Source organism: Panicum virgatum, chromosome 7K (genome assembly GCF_016808335.1).
Source record: "Panicum virgatum strain AP13 chromosome 7K, P.virgatum_v5, whole genome shotgun sequence".
NCBI lineage: Eukaryota > Viridiplantae > Streptophyta > Magnoliopsida > Poales > Poaceae > Panicum > Panicum virgatum.
In genome coordinates, this window is record NC_053142.1 from 19,407,199 (window position 1) to 19,412,566 (window position 5,368).

Genomic DNA, 5,368 nt, shown 5'->3' on the forward strand with positions numbered 1-5,368 from the left:
TTCAAATTTAATTGTAAATTTTTGTTTAATAAGGTATAAATTTAATGATATGGAAACATGGATTGATGTTGAAAACCCGACATATGCTTATGTTCTCCAACAAAAATCTCTAGCTGAGCACATGAGCAGCACCAAACTACCAAACCAAAGTTCCTACAATGAAGCACCTCTCGAGTTTGATGCTACAAAACTTAGCTCACAATATTTGTGGCAGTTCACTCTGTTTTATCTGAGATAGCTATATTTACTTAAGGGAAAATTTCAATTTCCATCCTCGAACTAGCACAATAGTTCGATTTTCAACCTTCAACTGTAAAAATCGGATAACGGAGGCTATCCAACTATCGAAACTGGATAAATTTGGTCCTTTGGATGGCTTCAAAGGTGATTTTATTTTTTTAAAATATAAAAAATTCTGGTTAGTTCTAGAAAAATCTAAAATAATTAATTTTAAATTAAAATTTTGAAAATGGTACAAAAAATTCTAAAATTGTAACCTATGTGTTGGTGCTCTATTTGAATTTTATTCATTAAAAATAATAGGCATAAGTACAATAAATAAATACTAAGAACATAAAAAAATTGGATTCAAATAACTTACAAGTAGAGTGCTAATCGATTGGTCATATTTTAGTAAAAAGTTGTCACCTATTTTGTATTTTTCTGATATAAAATAATTTACTTATATGTTTTCTAGTTCAAACTTGAACATTTTTATTTTTTATAAAAAAAAAACCACCTTTGAAACCACTCAAGGGGCTACATTTTCCCGATTTTAAAAGTTGAATGACCCTTGTTATCCGGTTATTCTGCAGTTGAAGGTTGAAAATCAAACTTTTGTGATAGTTTGAGAGTGTAAACTGGTTTTTTCCCTTTATTTAACGATACAGGCAGATGTATTTCTTGAACCCCAGATATATGGTGGTATCAAGCGCTTTGGAATTGATATGGTAAGTACCAATGTGCATGCGAGTTACATCTTTATTTTTTTATTTACAACCTCAACGGGATGAACAGAATTACAGGCTTACTGCTTGCAAAGCACAATGTTACGGTGGTTAAACGGAACAATACCTTCTTTATTCTGTTTCCTTAAAAACATAGAGAACTTCTCATGTGTATGGTTGATGTATGGTCAGCCGCCGCTACTAGAGGGGGGTTGCTGACCGGTACTAGTGTTTTTTTTTTTCTAGCAGTGGGTTGTAATCTTGCAGTTGAATCAGAATTTGGAATACGTTCTCCAAACAGCTTTCCGTTTCGATTTAACTATAAAAAGGGTCATTTCTGCCTTGCAGTCAAATTACCCTGTCCTGGCAAGGCTCCATGAAGCCTATATGGAACATCCTGCATTCCTAGCTGCATTGCCGGAGAGTCAACCAGATGCGCCTTCCTCCTGAGCAGGTGTGGAAAACCTATTGGCTATTTGGAGCCGTTTCTTCCAGTGCTATGTATCATGGATCTAAATAGCAGAAATAGTGTCAAAACTATACTTCCTGCAAATTTTAAGTTGACTTGTAACTAATGGTTATCTATTTATGTATGAGAGACAACAAGGAAAACTACCAGGTGATATGTATATATGAATATATGGAAAAGGAAGTGCGTGTTGCAATTATGCTTGTTTATTACCATTTTCCATATAAACTTTTGTGACCCTATCAGATCTAAAGTCCTGCAAAATCCATATCTGCACTACAGTGCCATGCTTGGCACATCATATTTTACTCCAGAGAAACTTTTAATTTAAGTTACAAATAATACTATTCTCTACTATTGAACCGAATGCTGAAATTTACCACAATATGAGAATGCCATGCTGACTGAATTATTGTAATAATTAGTCGTTTCTGTTCAAAAATAATTTAGTCAATTTGGAATAATTGTCAACAGGAGTTCCATACTGAAACTGTTTGTACACCAAAGTTAAATAACATTTAAATCAAAATATTCAATATTTGAACGAAGTTCTTTGAAAAATTATAGCCAAGCCATTGTGCATAAATTATTTGAAAGTAAGAAGTTATTGGATATGAATGCTAACCCCATAGCGTGATACATATCAATAATCACAAACCACAACTAAAGTGCCACGTACTGATATACACTTATTAACAACCAGAAACTATATCATTTAATTATTTCCGATCTGCTTTTTGGGTGACAGGGCTTCAATAGCAGTTCCCAGAGGCCATGCTGCTTCAATGTAGTACTCGCCATGCTTCACCTTAGATACAAATGTGATCTTCTTTGCTGGGTGCAGGCCTGCAGCACAGCATAGAACCATGTGTCATCTTGAACTTTACATTGTTAAGGACAACAGTAATATTAATCAGCAGAGCCAACACTCTCATGGTGCAACTGGTTAGCTGAACACGCCAAAGAAGCGGTTTGCTGAGCCAGCCTGGGTTCGAGTCACGGCACAATCTTCTTAAGATGAAAATCAGAGGGGACATCTCTCCCCCTGGTCTAGTTTTTTTTTATATTAATCGGCAGAGAAATTTCTTTGCATGTACGTTAATTGATGATAATGCTAGCTACTCACCGAAGCCATCAACAAGAAGTGTGTGCTGGTAAGTAAGATCCAGGCACAAGTATGGCACATTGGCGTCTTCAATCTTCGGGAACACAACTTTACTTTCTTAACACCCAATCGGCAAGCCTTCCTTGCAGCGGTTCTGAATGCGGCGGGAGCGGCCTTTGCACTTGGGGCATTGCTGTCGATGAATCCAACCTCGAAGAGAGAAGAGATTCAGTTCTCGTAGCATATGCGTGGTTGCAAGAATTTAAGGTACAAATAGGTTGAGACATTGGTCGTCATTCCTACATGTGAGGCAAGATAGTGGAAGCTCGAAGCGACGTAGAGGTTATTTCGCCCTGCTCCGCCTCCTCCATTCCACACACCATCGAAGGTGCAGTTCTTTGTCTTGCATGGCGCGTTTAGGTTCAGTGCCTTGGTTATCTCTTTCCTGCACTTGTCATAATCTGCGCCGTTTGGTGAAGCAGTTGCATCATATTGCTCCCCATTGTAGGTGTATGTACCTTCACTTTTTTTTTTTGCAGAAAGCAACTAGTTATGGTTGGCACTGTTATTTGACAAGAAAATATTCAAGCACATTTAAAAAATGAAAAGTTGGCAACATAAGTACCACTAAATCCACGCAGAATGCAGGAACTGAATGGCCCATTCTTTGCCTTCAAAATCTCTGCACGTGCAGCGAAAGCACCAAAGCGCAAGAAACTGCAACAGGAAGTGTGTTTGGCTGATCATTTTTAGTGCTAATAAGCAGACATTACCAAGCTAATACAATATATTCGACCTGTGAACATAGACATTGTAATCTTTTCCTTTAAGATACTCTTTTGTAACATAGGGATCTTCTCCATAAGGTACAGCAGGGTCACTTGCAGCAGCACAGCAGATATAGCATAGGCCATTTGCACTGATCCACCACCCAAATCAATAACACCTACCGTCTGCGAGTAGTCCTCCCAATCTATCCAACAGATAGTTCAGCGCAACCTACATCTCATGGCATCCAGAATAGTGTTGTTATAATGAAAGAGTACTTGCTTGAGCATATGAGGTATACAAGAAAAGTTAAACATGAGTATATTGGAAACCATTTCTACTTGCCGTTTTCAGCTACCGTATACCTCCTAAGATTTCTAGTACCGGTCGGTAATGATGAACGATGTCCGTCCCTTAGAAATTTAGAACAAGTGTCAAAAAAAATAATTTCCATAGTAGTATCATACCCATAAGTAGTGTCCTTCTTGAGATCCCTCTAGAACGTTGATCCAGTCGGGGTTGTACTGAAATTTGCTTTTTGTGTGAACAAGATCCCTAACCTGTATTGAAAATCAACAACGAGTGATTTTTGAGACCTGTCCAATTCATGCATGACATAAATGACACGTCATGCCAAATCAAAACTTGAGAGTAGCATATGTAACTTACCGCTTCAAGAATTTCCTCTGCCTTCTCTTCTCCAATAAGTCTCAGTCCAGCAGTTGCCTGCAAGTTTGATCGATCAGTAAGATAAAAACAATAATTTAAATTTTTAGATGTTGCATAGTAGAAATTCAGACCAATTTACTTCCTAAGGCTACTTTTCTTTACTAACACTAAATATGCAACCAAATATATTGTGTGTTTTTGTGCCAAATCACTTAACATCCTGCCATCCTGGGGGCGCCAATAAACAGGAGCATACAAACCTAGCTGACGTCCAAGAGTCACTACAAGATATGCTATCTTTCCTGACAATTTTGTTTTTTAACCTTTTATGACCGATAGTTTGGTAGCAAAATTTAGTGTTAGTAAACAAACTCAGTAAAAAAGTGTGCACACTCTTATGGTAGCAAACTTTGTTTGCTTACTCCTAGCTTAAGAGGGGTTGTTTTCATAAGACGTGAAGGGACGACGCTTTTGGCCTTGTCAAGAAGAGGTAGTATGGAGTTGGCAGCCTCTTGAGGTCGTCCGGCATACGAGCTCAGGCCGGGCTTCACCTGAACCAACAACCAACAACAATGAGCAATCAGAAGTGTGCCACAAACACATGGCGAAGAATCACATACCATGTTCTTATAATCGTACGCACCTTGGCGAAGAGCTCGATGTCGTCGCCGATCCCGACGAGGTCCATCCGCCTGTCGAACCTGAAGACGTGCAGCCGGCTCCCCGTGCTGCCGGCGTCGAAGATGACGGCGTACCTCCCGGGCCCAGCCGGCGCGTTCTTCCCGGCCGCTGGCTCCTCGGCGACGCCGACCTTCCGGCCAAGCGCGGCAGGGTCTGCTTGGGCCACGATGGCGTCGTACGACGAGGACAGCTGCAGGAGGAGAAGCAACACAGCTGCCGTGCCGACGACACGAGCCATTGCTGCTAGCTCGCCGTGCTCTGCTTAGTGCTCGGAGAAGCCTGTGCCTTACGTAGGAGGAGGTGACTGGACACTAGCTAGAACTAGCTAGAGACTGGAGTGCTGGGTGCCTTTTAAAGAGTGGAGGGGGAGAGTTAGTTCACATGAGCACACGCACTTCGAATTTGGAGAATAAGGTGCTAAATCTAAAAGTAGTACACGAATGGTTCAGCGGTATTTTTATATGACGACAATGTTCAGCGTGAAACGCGTTGATTCGATTGGTATATATTCCATGAACGAAAGTTAAGTCCAACTTCTGATAGCGCGTTTTCTAAGTATCGAAATTAAAGAATCATAGGTCGGTTCCAATTCATGACCATACGACTTGCATCTAGCCAATCTTCAGCTAATTAGGCCATGTTTGGTTTCTCTTAAGTCACCTACTTATAAGCTGAAAAGTGAAATAAGTGACTATTTTGCCAAACAACAAAACTTATTAAGTCATGAGA

At 39.8% G+C, this 5,368-nt stretch overlaps 1 pseudogene; it reads right to left on the bottom strand.

The window, feature by feature from the left end:
* Window positions 1-1,954: 1,954 nt before the first annotated feature.
* Window positions 1,955-4,993, bottom strand: LOC120640448 (annotated as a pseudogene).
* Window positions 4,994-5,368: the final 375 nt, after the last annotated feature.